Source organism: Cornus florida, unplaced genomic scaffold (genome assembly GCF_030987335.1).
Source record: "Cornus florida cultivar Cherokee Brave unplaced genomic scaffold, ASM3098733v1 CherokeeBrave_3.0.0_Hap2_Chr06, whole genome shotgun sequence".
Lineage (NCBI taxonomy): Eukaryota > Viridiplantae > Streptophyta > Magnoliopsida > Cornales > Cornaceae > Cornus > Cornus florida.
The window spans coordinates 102,529,143-102,541,713 of NW_026775576.1; positions in this window are offsets into that span (position 1 = coordinate 102,529,143).

Below are 12,571 nucleotides of genomic sequence, written 5' to 3' on the forward strand. Positions count from 1 at the left end.
ATAATAGGACTAGAGTAGCACAAAACATGGGTATTCAAAAAGGTTAAAGAGAATAAGGCAGTGTATGTTGAGGGCGAAGAAAACTGTTTCTTTTGTCGCTAACTAAAACACTAAAGGACGAACTGTTTAAGCAATGACGTGGCATAGGAAAATGTATATTTAATCATTGAGCCATGTTATGTGGTTGCGTCTATTAATTCCTGATGGATAGATTCTGGAGCCACTAAACATGTTTGTAATTTATTGTAAGGATTTCAGGAATCCAGAAGCCTTGATGATATGGATATATATTTATCTTTTGACCTGATGCCAAGATTGTAGTTAAGTCAGTGGGAGTATTACATCTGAAATTAGAGAGTATGAGGATATTAGTATTAGAGAACTATCTTTATGCATAGAAGTGAAACGCAATCTCATTCTTATTTCACTTTTGGTTTATAAAAACTGTGTTGTTATTTTGTAAAACTGGTTTTATAAAATTGAATAGATATGCGATTGCTTCTGGTGCATTAAAAGATGGTTAATATACTATAATCACAAACTCTTAAGATTTGCAGGATGTAGAAACTAATGTTGCATCTTCTAGATTGAATGTTAAGAGAAAAATTGTTATTCCTGACTCATTGTATTTTTAATGTCTATTTTTGGGTTGTTATCAATCAAAATAAGATTCAAAGATTGGTCAAAGAAGGTTAATTACCTAGTGAGGCAGGGGAGCCTAAACCAAACTTGTGAACCCTGTTTTGAAGGATAGATAACTCTTAGGGCTTAATCAGCCAGATGAAATAGACATAAAGGACAATTGGAGTCGGTACACACTGACACGTGTGGTCTTATGAACATCCAAGCAAGATTACTCACGTTTTGGATAAGTTTATCTGATGCAACACAAGTCTTAAACTCTTGGTATTTTCTGAGAAGGTTAAGACTGATGTGGAACACATATTAGGTAAACTTATCAAGACACTTCGATCTGATCGAGGATATGAGTATTTCTTGGGATAGTGCAAAGACTATATGGTCAATGAGGGTATTATGTACCAGTTTTCCGCAATTGACGCTAAATGTATTTAGGTGTCAAATAGGAATAACAGAATTCCACTTAACATGGTTAGATCTATGATCAGCTATGCTACATTATCTCTTTCATTTAAGAGTTTAGCGTTAATGACATCGATGCGCATTATGAACTGCATTCCATCTTAGTCTATCTTAAGGATACCGTTGAGCTGTGTTTTTTACTAAATATTAGTTTGAATCATATGCACATATGGGGTAGTCTTGCACATGTGCGCTTGATATGGACAAGTAAGTTGGAAGCAGATCATAGGCATGCTAGATTTGATAGCTACTCTTAAGTCACTAGGATGGATTATTTTATGATCTCAAAGATAAAAGTTGATTGTTTACACTCACTGTTTATCTATAGGAGAATCATATTATGAATCACATACCTAGTAACATAATGTTAGAGAATCTGGTATGAGTACCAGATGTACCACATGTGAACACACTTATTATAGAGATTGAGAATAATATATGAATTCTCTATTGATGCATCAGCATTATCTAGTACACAGATTCCTACATCGGTACATTAATGTAGTGGGAGGATTATCATCCAACCGATAGAATCATGTTTTTAGGTGAGACCATTATGGACATCCCTGTTAAACATGAGTTGGACCCAGTAAGCTACATGGAAGCGTGAACCGATATGGATACAGATCGTTTTGGCGAGTTACTATGAAATCAGAGTTGGAATCTATGTATTCTAATAAATTCTGGGATCTTGTAGAACTTTCTAGTAGGGTGATACCTATGGAAGGCAAGTTAATCTACAAAAAGATACCAGAAGATTTCTTAGTGAATAAATCATGAGTGTACAAGGGAATGTCATTATTTTTCTTAATTCTATATATTGATGACATCCTACTCATTTATAATGACGTGGAAGTTTTGTCATCAATAAAAAGGTAGTTGTTCAATTACTTTTAAATGAAGGATTTTCAAGATGTAAGCTATATTCCTAGGATCAAGCTTTTGCAAGATCAGGTTAAAAGGAAAATAGGCTTATCTTAATAATCCTACATTGATAAAGTTTTGACCAGGTTTGGTATGCATAACTCAAAGAATGAGTTCTTGCTTTATTGATATGGATTGCTCTCTCTAGTAAGTAGTTTTTCAAGACTATCAAAGGAGATTGAGCAAATGAGACTGTAACAATATGCTTCGGCATATGAGAGTCTCATATAAGCCATGGTCTATACCAAACAGGACATCCGCTACATAGTAGGGATAGTCAGTAAAGATCAGTCCAATACTGGACTTGACAACTAGTCTGTTGTGAAAAATATCATTAAGTACCTAAGGAGAACCAATGATATCATACTCATTTATGGATGTGATGATATGGTCCTAGTCAGGTATGCTAATTCTGATTTTCAATCAGAAGTAGATACTATGAGGTTCATGACTTAGTGTATGTTCACTTAATGAAAGGGAAATCAGTTGGTAGATTGTTAAGCAGATTTCAACTGCTGATTCAAACCTGCAGGTGGAATATATTGCAGCTTTAAAGGCGGCAAAGGAAGCCTATTGGTTTGATCTCACTGATTTAGAGGTTGTGGAGCATGCTAGCCTACCTATCGAGCTATATTGCGACAATAGTGTAGAAGTAGTCCAAACCAATGACCCAAGGTTCTATAGAGGAACAAGATACACTAAGAGGAAGTATCATGTTCAACATGATATTGTCCGGCAAGAAAATGTACTTGTAACTAGAACATTGCATTGGAACACAACTTTGTTGATCCATTATCAAAGGTGTCATTGATCAATAATTTTGATCATTATCTGGATAACATTGGAGTTAGGTGCAATTTGAATTGGCTATGAGGGTAAGTGGGAGCTGTTGGGATTTATATGCCCTGGCATAGCAAATTCCTGTTTGGATTAAAGTGACATATGTTCCTGACGTTTCTGAAATATTTATGTTTTATACAATTGGTGAATTCAATGTATTATATTTCGATTCATTATAGAATTGATAGTGTCCATTTGATTACAAGAGATATTTATATATATGTATGTGATGGCAATCAATGCATGATATATAAATAGTAATCATAAATGGTTCATAGTCGGTAATTATGGATGGACTCATAATTAATTAAGATTTGAACTGGAATCGCGTTAGGTTGAGATATATTGTAAGAGCCGTCGTATGCAATTGCTCCCTATCACCGTCATGGCATTTGACTCTTAAGTGTGAGAAAATTATAGACTCTTTTATTAATTAATAATTACTTTGATTTGTTCGGCGGATTCTTCGGGATCCTTAGACCGACACTTTGGGTAGTTATGTAATTAATAATTAGAGGGTTATATTCTCAATATTTGCATCATTGCTACTTGTATTTATTTTGTATTGATTATGGTTGATCACAAAGTAAATTCGAAGGCCTTCGTGTGTTTTTAGACAAAATGATTTATTATATATTTATTTATTTAAATTATTATTTTTGTCAAACAAATATTTTATTGTGATCGAGCCAAAAATAATCAAAGGTACCAAAATAAATATATTAATTAAGTAGTCGGATTGATGGCTATATTTATTCGATAACTAATTATGCATAGAGGGGTCAAAGTGCAATATTGACTTAGAGGTTATTTATTATTTAATTGGAGTTCAATTAATTTCTTTTAGTGGAGTAGAAATTAATTTGTGAATTAATTTAATTGGGTCCATGGACCGGGCCAATCATTAATTCATTGTAGCCAATAAAATAATAGGCCCAATGGATTCTCACTCATAGCCCAACTTGATATTGGAATCATATTAGATTTGAGACATGTGAATTAGAGATTGAGAAGGATTAGTTATTTCCTTTTCTTTACCTTTATGTTACCTATAAATATACATGGTCGATGTATATTTTAGGTGGATTTTTAGGAGAAGGAAAAAGGAATAAATTTTCTCTCTCTAGAAAATTAGGGTTAATGTTCTCATCTAATGGAGGCTCCCACAAGCCTAATTTTCCAAGGTCATTCATGGAGGCTTAGGAGTGATTCCTAAAGGTAAGACCATTACCAAGAAGATGGAGATCTATGGAAAAGGTGTATAGCAAAAGGGATCTACAATAAGTGAGAACATTCACTTTAGAGGAGAGATCTAAGGTTTACTCAAACCTTGATATAAGTATTCAATCCATTAATTGAATGATAAATCATATTTTTATTTTTGCATAAAACTTGTCTCTATGTAATGAATCAAGATTTATGAATCAAAATCTCTCGAAAAGTTTTTAAAACTAGTACGTTTCCCAACACTTTTACCTGTATGTCTTGTCTTCCAAGTTGTTGCTGGATCATGAGGTTGTTTGCCATGGTTAGTGATTTTGTTAGGAGTGTGATTTTGTTAAATACTTTACATTATAATATATACTTATATACTACTTAGAATTCCAATAGCTACATATGACTAATGAGTCACCTCTATGTATAAAAGTTAAAAAATCCCAATAGACCCAGATTAATGAGTATATATTTTTTATCACTACTATTTCTATACATTTTCAACAATTTTGAATTAGAGTATTTTTTTTAATGGTTAAAACAAATTAAAACAAATAGCTAATGGAAGTACCTTTTAAAACTAAATGCACACATAGCGAAATTATTAACTATATATACTTATATATAAAAGTGTATAAATTTTTAATAATTTCTATACATTTTCAATAATTTTTAGTATATCTATATTTTTTAAAAGGTTAAATTAACAAACCGTTAATAGGAGTACCTTTTAAAACTAAATTACATTTTTTATTTATAAACTATAGACCCTTTCTATACAGTTTCAACAATTTTGATTTACACAATTTTTTTAAAAAACATTAAAACAAAGAGTTAATAGAAGTAAGCACCTTTTAAAACTACATACACACATACAGAAATTATTGTCTATATATACTTATATATAAAAGTGTACATATTTATAATAATTTTTATATATTTTTAACATTTTTTAGTGACTGGTTTTTTTTGAAAGGTTCAAACAAAGTGTTATTAATAGGAGTACCTTCTCAAACTAAATTACCTTTTAATTTTTTTATAATAAACTATAGACCCTTTTCTTTTCTTAACGGACATACATTTTTAAAAGTGTAATGTGAATATAATGATTAGTAACGTGTTATAATAGCCCTTCCTAAAATTAATACATTTAAAGATAAATTAACTTTATTAATTTCTTTCTTAAATCATTTGTCTTTTCTTTATCTCAAAAGTCTTATTATTGTGAAGAATAGCTCAGTTAATACATTTTAAAGTTAAATTACCTTTTTCGTTTTTCAACAATTCTTTTTCTTACTTCACATGCCTTTTCCTTTTTTCCAACCGATTCAATACGTAAAAGTTTTTATCGATTTTATACACCTGTCATATTTATGCATATCAAAACTTGATGTACCCATTGTGATTTTTTTTCATGAATGTTGAGTACTGCAAATTCCTCGATGGTTAGTATTCCTTCCATAGTTTATAAATTTTTTATAATTGTTTACTTCACACACTTTTTTATAAAAAAATTTATTTTTCTTACATCACATTACATGTCTTTTTCTTTTCTTAAAAGATACTATATATACAAGTATATGTTTTCATCGCTTACCATATTTATGTATATCAAAACTTGAGGTACCCGTTCGGATTATTTTTCATGATTTCAATTCTTGTGCGGTCAATTCGCGTAAGTAAAGTGATAACGAAGGGATGTACGTATTAGATGATCATAAGGATCCTTAAGGATTTTTCCACCCTTTATTTGGTTAGCATAAAGTAGATAGAAAGGGCAAAAAAAAAAAAAAAAAAAATATTTAACTTTTTTAGAAGTCTAGTTACCGTGAAAGAGAAAATTTTCAAGAAAATAATTTTCTTGTAACTGCTTAATTTTCTTCAAAATTTTTCTGACATAAACCACAGAAAAATTTTACTTTCCCGTAAAAATGGTGCCTTCACATCTTAATTTCCTATTATGCCCATATCATCCTCCTCACTTTCTCCACAAATTTCTATAATAAGTGAGTTTCATTCTTTTGTAAATTGCTTATAAGATCATATAAATATTAATTTAATTGTATATAATTTTATATCAAAATTAAAATTTTATTTTATTTTTTTCCTTCCACAATTAATGATGAAATTCATCATTAATTGTGGAAGGAAAAAAATAAAATAAAATTTTATAAATATGAATATTTAGTAGTAAAGTGTTGAGTAAAAAACTAGATTAGTATCTTTATGTATACAAGTTTTTAAATTATAATTTAATTCATATATATATATATATATATATATATATATTTTATACATAGATTTCTCATGACTTTAGGACTCAACTATTGAAATGTACCAAACTCATTTAATTTTAACTCTACGTATATTAGATATACCAAATTAACTTAGTTTTAGCTCTACGTATATTATATGTACCAAACTAATTTAGTTGCAAATATTTTATTTCTATTATACTGAAGTTTTTTTTTTTTTTTTTTTTTTTTTTTTTTTTTTTTTTTTTTACACTAAAAGTATATATATTAACTTCATCCATTTATCCTCAAGAATTTTCGGATCAAATTTTTTTATTAATTAAATTTGTACATATAATCACATATATTTAATTATTAAACGTCAGAAGACAAATACTATGTTGGAAACGGCATTAGAAAACCCAAACTTTGGAAAGATTTTTAAAAGATTCCGCTAAGAATTTTTTGCGAATCTATTGACGAGCGCGTTCCTCTCTGCGAGGAGATGAACGTGGTATATTTATTTTCTCAAATCCGTTTCCAGGTGAATGAGAAATTGGCTCCAAAGTAAGTGATTTATAAAGCCTAAATGGGTGTGAATAAAGTGGGAAATACTTGTCCCACATCGAAAAAGTAGCAAAGCAACCTTGAGTATATATATGTCTAGTATGGGATTTGGGTTTGGGCCCAAGGGCACCCAAGTTTTTAAGAGGGGGAGGACCTAGGCTAGCCTGGATCCGAACCAACTACCACACACGCGCGCGCCGCCCGCCCGACCCGACCCTTAATTGTTAAATGGGTCTAACCTTTTTACACAAAGTTGGACTGGGCCTGTGTGGTTGAAAATTATTTTATTTGTCTACTGGACTTATTTAAGTGGGCTTGCGGGTGGAGCACGCTGGGCTGGGCTGAATTAATGGCCGAAGTTTGCTTGCTGGGTTGGATCGGATTAATCTGTTTTGGGTTTAAATTCAAATTAAAAACCATAAAACAATTTTTGTTTGAACCAAGGGTTGCACCTTTTGAACCTAAATTAGTTTTGGCTTTCTAATGTCTCATTGGTCCACAATGGTTGCATCCATTCGGAATATGGGTGCACCCATTTAGAATAGGCACCATTAAGCCTATAAATAGCCCTCCTTGGATTCATTTCAAGATACCAAATTCAGAAAAAAAAAAAATCTTCTCTCTTCTGAATTTACTTCTCCCTCTTTTTCTTTTATAATCTGTTTGGGTTCGACCCTAACCAATTGGGTTCAAACCTTAGGGATTCTGTTTGGGTTCAACCCTAACTAATTGGGTTCGAATCTTAGTCACTCACTTAGAGTCCGAATCCGAGTCTGAGAGTACTTCACCGAGCCGGTTCGCCTATTCCATTGGTTTGAAGTGCTACTACCAAAGGAAGAAAAGTCGTTGTATCCTGGGAGATAGACGCCGAAGAGTCTGTTAGCACCGTAGCGGGGCGTATCTGTCTTAAGGCTATAGAATTAAATTCTAGCCTCGACTTTAACAGGTTCTTTTATTTTATAGTTTTATTTTCTTGATATTAAACTATATAAATATATATAGATTATTATAATAAATATTATATTTACAAATAATATTTAAATAAATTATACTATAGTATATGATACATATTTGATCCACAATCTTAAGACAGATAACTTTATACTATAGTAATAATTATTTAATTATTATTGTTGTTATAATTATTATAATTTGACTCGTGGTCTGTATATCAATATATAACAGACAAATGTCAAGTACGAGTATTACCGTGCCTAATGTTCCCGTCAGTCATGGGGAGAAGCCCGAAAAATTCAACGGGACGGAGTTTAAAATGTGGCAACAGAAAATGATATTCTACCTTACAACTTTGAATCTAAGCAAGTATCTGACTGAGACTGCTCCAATGTTAGATGAGGGTGATACAGACATTACCAAGCTTGGAGCTGTTGATACATGGAAGCATGAAGACTTCCTATGCAAGAACTACATCCTCAATGGATTGGACAACACCTTATATAATGTGTACAGTCCAATAAATACTGCTAAAGAGCTTTGGAAGTCGTTAGACAAAAAGTATAAAACAGAGGATGCTGGTTTGAAGAAATTCGTGGTTGGACGATTTCTGGACTTCAAAATGATAGACTCCAAGACAGTTGTGAGCCAAGTGCAGAAGCTCCAGCTGATCCTACATGAGATACATGCTGAGAAGATGACATTGAGTGAATCCTTTCAAGTAGCTTCAATCATTGAAAAGCTGTCACCTACTTGGAAAGATTTCAAAAATTACTTGAAGCATAAGCGCAAGGAAATGGGGCTCGAAGACTTAATTGTCAGGCTGAGAATTGAAGAAGATAACCATACATCTGAAAAGAGAGCCGGAAATTCTTCAATGGTGTTAAAGGCAAATGTAGTGGAAGCTGAACAGAAAAATAAGAAAAGGAAGCACTCTGGAGAAGGTCCTAGCCAAGGAAACTACAAGAAGTTTATTGGGAAGTGTTTCATATGCGGCAAGCTAGGACACCGAGCTAAAGATTGTCATAGCCGCAAAACATATCATAACCCCAAGAAGAAGACCACTGAGGTGCACATAGCTGAAGAAGATAAGTTGACAGCTAATGTATCAGAGTTAAATCTTTCAGCTGTGGTTTCTGAAATCAACCTGGTAAGCAACAATAGAGAATGGTGGGTGGACACAGGAGTTACTCGTCATGTTTGCTCTGAAAAGAGGATGTTCACTACCTATGAAACTATAGATAATGAAGAACAACTCTACATGGGGAATTCTTCTACTGCAAAGGTTGAAGGACAAGGAAAGATCAAGCTACTAATGACCTCAGGGAAAGAGCTCACTCTTAATAATGTGCTGCATGTACCAGACATCAGGAAGAACTTGGTCTCTGGGTCACTACTAAGCAAGAATGAATTCAAGCTGGTCTTTGTATCTGATAAGTTTATGCTGACTAAGAATGGGGTGTATGTGGGCAAAGGGTATCTAAGTAATGGACTATTTAAGTTCAATGTAATGACTGTTGTACCCAAAGCTATTAATGATAATAATAAAGCTAGTGCTTCTTCTGCTTATATTATTGACTCATCTGATGTATGGCATGGTAGGTTAGGACATGTTAATTATGATACTATTCGTAGATTAATTAACATGGAATCTATACCTAAATTTAATATTGATTTAAATCAAAAATGCCAAACATGTGTAGAAGCAAAATTGACTAGAACCTCATTTCACTCCATAGAGCGAAGTACTGAACCTCTAGCATTAATTCACAGTGATATCTGTGACTTTAAATCTGTGCCAACTAGAGGTGGGAAAAAGTATTTCGTTACTTTTATTGATAACTGCACAAGATATTGTTATGTATACTTGTTAAGAAGTAAAGATGAAGCCTTGGAAATGTTTAAACATTACAAGAATGAGGTTGAGAATCAACTTGGAAAAAAGATAAAGATGTTTAGAAGTGATAGAGGTGGTGAATACGAAGTACCATTCGCTGACATTTGCTCAGAACATGGTATTATTCACCAAACTACCGCTCCTTATTCACCTTAACAGAACGGTGTTGCTGAACGCGAAAACCGTACCTTAAAAGAAATTATGAATGCTATGTTGATAAGTTCTGGTTTAACCCAGAATTTATGGGGGGAAGCTTTGCTCTCTGCTAATTATGTTCTCAACAAGGTACCTCAAAAGAAATCAAATGTGACACCTTATGAATTATGGAAAGGTCAAAAACCTTCCTATAAATTCTTAAAAGTGTGAGGGTGTTTAGCTAAGGTTGCGGATCCTACTCCTAAGAAAGTTAAGATAGGACCAAAAACCTTTGATGGTATTTTCATAGGCTATGCACAGAATAGTAGTGCATATCGTTTTCTTGTGCATAAATCAGACATTCCTGATATCCATGTCAATACAATTATTGAGTCAAGGAATGCTTATTTCTTTGAGGATATATTTCCATGCAAAAATCCTCTTAAAAGAAATTATGATACTGCTAATAGCAATATACAAGAAAATATAGACCAAGAGTCTATAGATGATGAAAATGAGGAAGAACCTAGACGTAGCAAAAGAGCTAGAACGTCTAAGTCATTCGGTCCTGACTTTCTGACATATATATTGGAGAATGAACCACAAAGCTACAAGGAAGCTATGTCTTCTCCTGAAGCTAATTTATGGAAAGAAGCCATAAATAGTGAAATTGAATCCATCATGCAAAATCATACTTGGGAGCTGGTGGATCTTCCTCCTGGTACTAAACCTTTAGGGTATAAGTGGATTTTCAAGAGGAAGATGAAGCCTGATGGTTTAATTGAAAAATATAAAGCCCGACTTGTTGCTAAGGGAGACAGGCAAAAAGAAGGCTTGGATTATTTTGATACATATTCACCAGTCAAAAGAATAACATCCATTAGATTGTTACTAGCTATTGCAGCACTGCAAAACTTAGAAATACATCAAATGGATGTTAAGACTGCCTTCTTAAATGGTGAATTAGAGGAGGAAATCTATATGGAACAACCTGAAGGGTTTATAGTTCCAGGAAAAGAAAAGAAGGTGTGCAAACTTGTAAAATCCTTATATGGATTAAAACAAGCACCTAAACAATGGCATGAAAAATTTGACAAAGTGATGTTGTCAAATGGTTTTAAAATTAATGAGTGTGATAAATGTGTGTATGTGAAAAACACTCAAAATGGATATGTCATTGTGTGCCTATATGTGGATGATATGCTAATAATGGGTAGTAATGATGTTATAATCAAAACTACTAAAAAGATGTTGACCAAAAATTTTGATATGAAAGATTTAGGCATAGCTGATGTCATACTATGAATTAAGATTTCTAGAACATCAGATGGTCTAGTATTATCTCAATCTCACTATATTGAGAAAATATTAGAAAAGTTTAATAAAGAGGATAGTAGTCTTGTAAAAACTCCTGTTGATGTAAATCTTCATTTATCGAAAAATACTGGTTCTATCATATCACAACTTGAGTACTCTCGCATTATAGGAAGCTTAATGTATTTGACGAATTGCACACGACCAGACATAGCATACTCAGTTAATAAATTGAGTAGATATACTAGTAATCCAGGAAAGAACCATTGGACTGCAATAATCAGGGTTCTAAGGTATTTAAAATATACTATAAGTTATGGATTACATTATTCTAGATATCCAGCAGTACTTGAAGGATATAGTGATGCTAATTGGATATCAGATACAAAGGATTCTAAATCCACAAGTGGCTATGTCTTTACTGTTGGAGGAGGTGCCATATCTTGGAAATCTTCAAAACAAACTTGTATTGCCAGATCCACTATGGAATCTGAATTTATTGCTTTGGATAAAGCTGGTGAAGAAGCTGAGTGGCTTCGTAATTTCTTAGAAGATATTCCAAATTGGCCTAAACCGGTGCCCGCTATATGTATACATTGTGATAGTCAATCAATAATTGGAAGGGCACAAAGTAATATGTACAACGGTAAGTCTCGACATATACGTCGACGACATAATACCGTTAGACAATTGCTCTCAAGTGGGATAATCTCAATAGATTATATCAGGTCAAAAGATAATTTAGCGGATCCATTTACAAAAGGTTTGACAAGAGAGCAAGTGTATAGTTCATCGAGGGGAATGGGATTAAAGCCGAAAGCTAACGAGTCATCTTAATGGAAACCCAACCTAGTTGACTGGAGATCCCAAGATCTAGGTTCAAAGGGACAACAGAAATTCTGAATGGCTCACCAGAAGCACTGGGAAGATTTAATCTTCTACCCATTTCTATGATGAGACAGTGTTACCTACAGCGATGAGTAGGATATGCTATGCTTTTAATGACTCTTATACCTTGAAAATTCAAGTGGGGTATGGTAGGATACTCTTAATAAGAAGTCACCTATATGAGTGTGAAGTGGGGCCGCTTCTATGAAAACTTCTAAGGCTAAGTTTTCTAAAGCTCTCATGAAATACCAGGCGTTGTTCAGGGCTATATGAACACAACCATGAGAACCGACTCTGTGCGGGAAAGAACTGTGTGTTTACTATTGTCTTGGTTTACATAAACGGCTGAACAGTTCAAGACATCATGTTCTCTGGTTAGCCAGTAAATTCGATAGTAATACACTAGGAAAGGTTCAAGGCCAAAAGCTACCTATCCCGATGCAGTAACTTTCCAATAGTACTCTCTATAGTGTCTGTATCTTCTCCTTTTGTAATCTGCGTT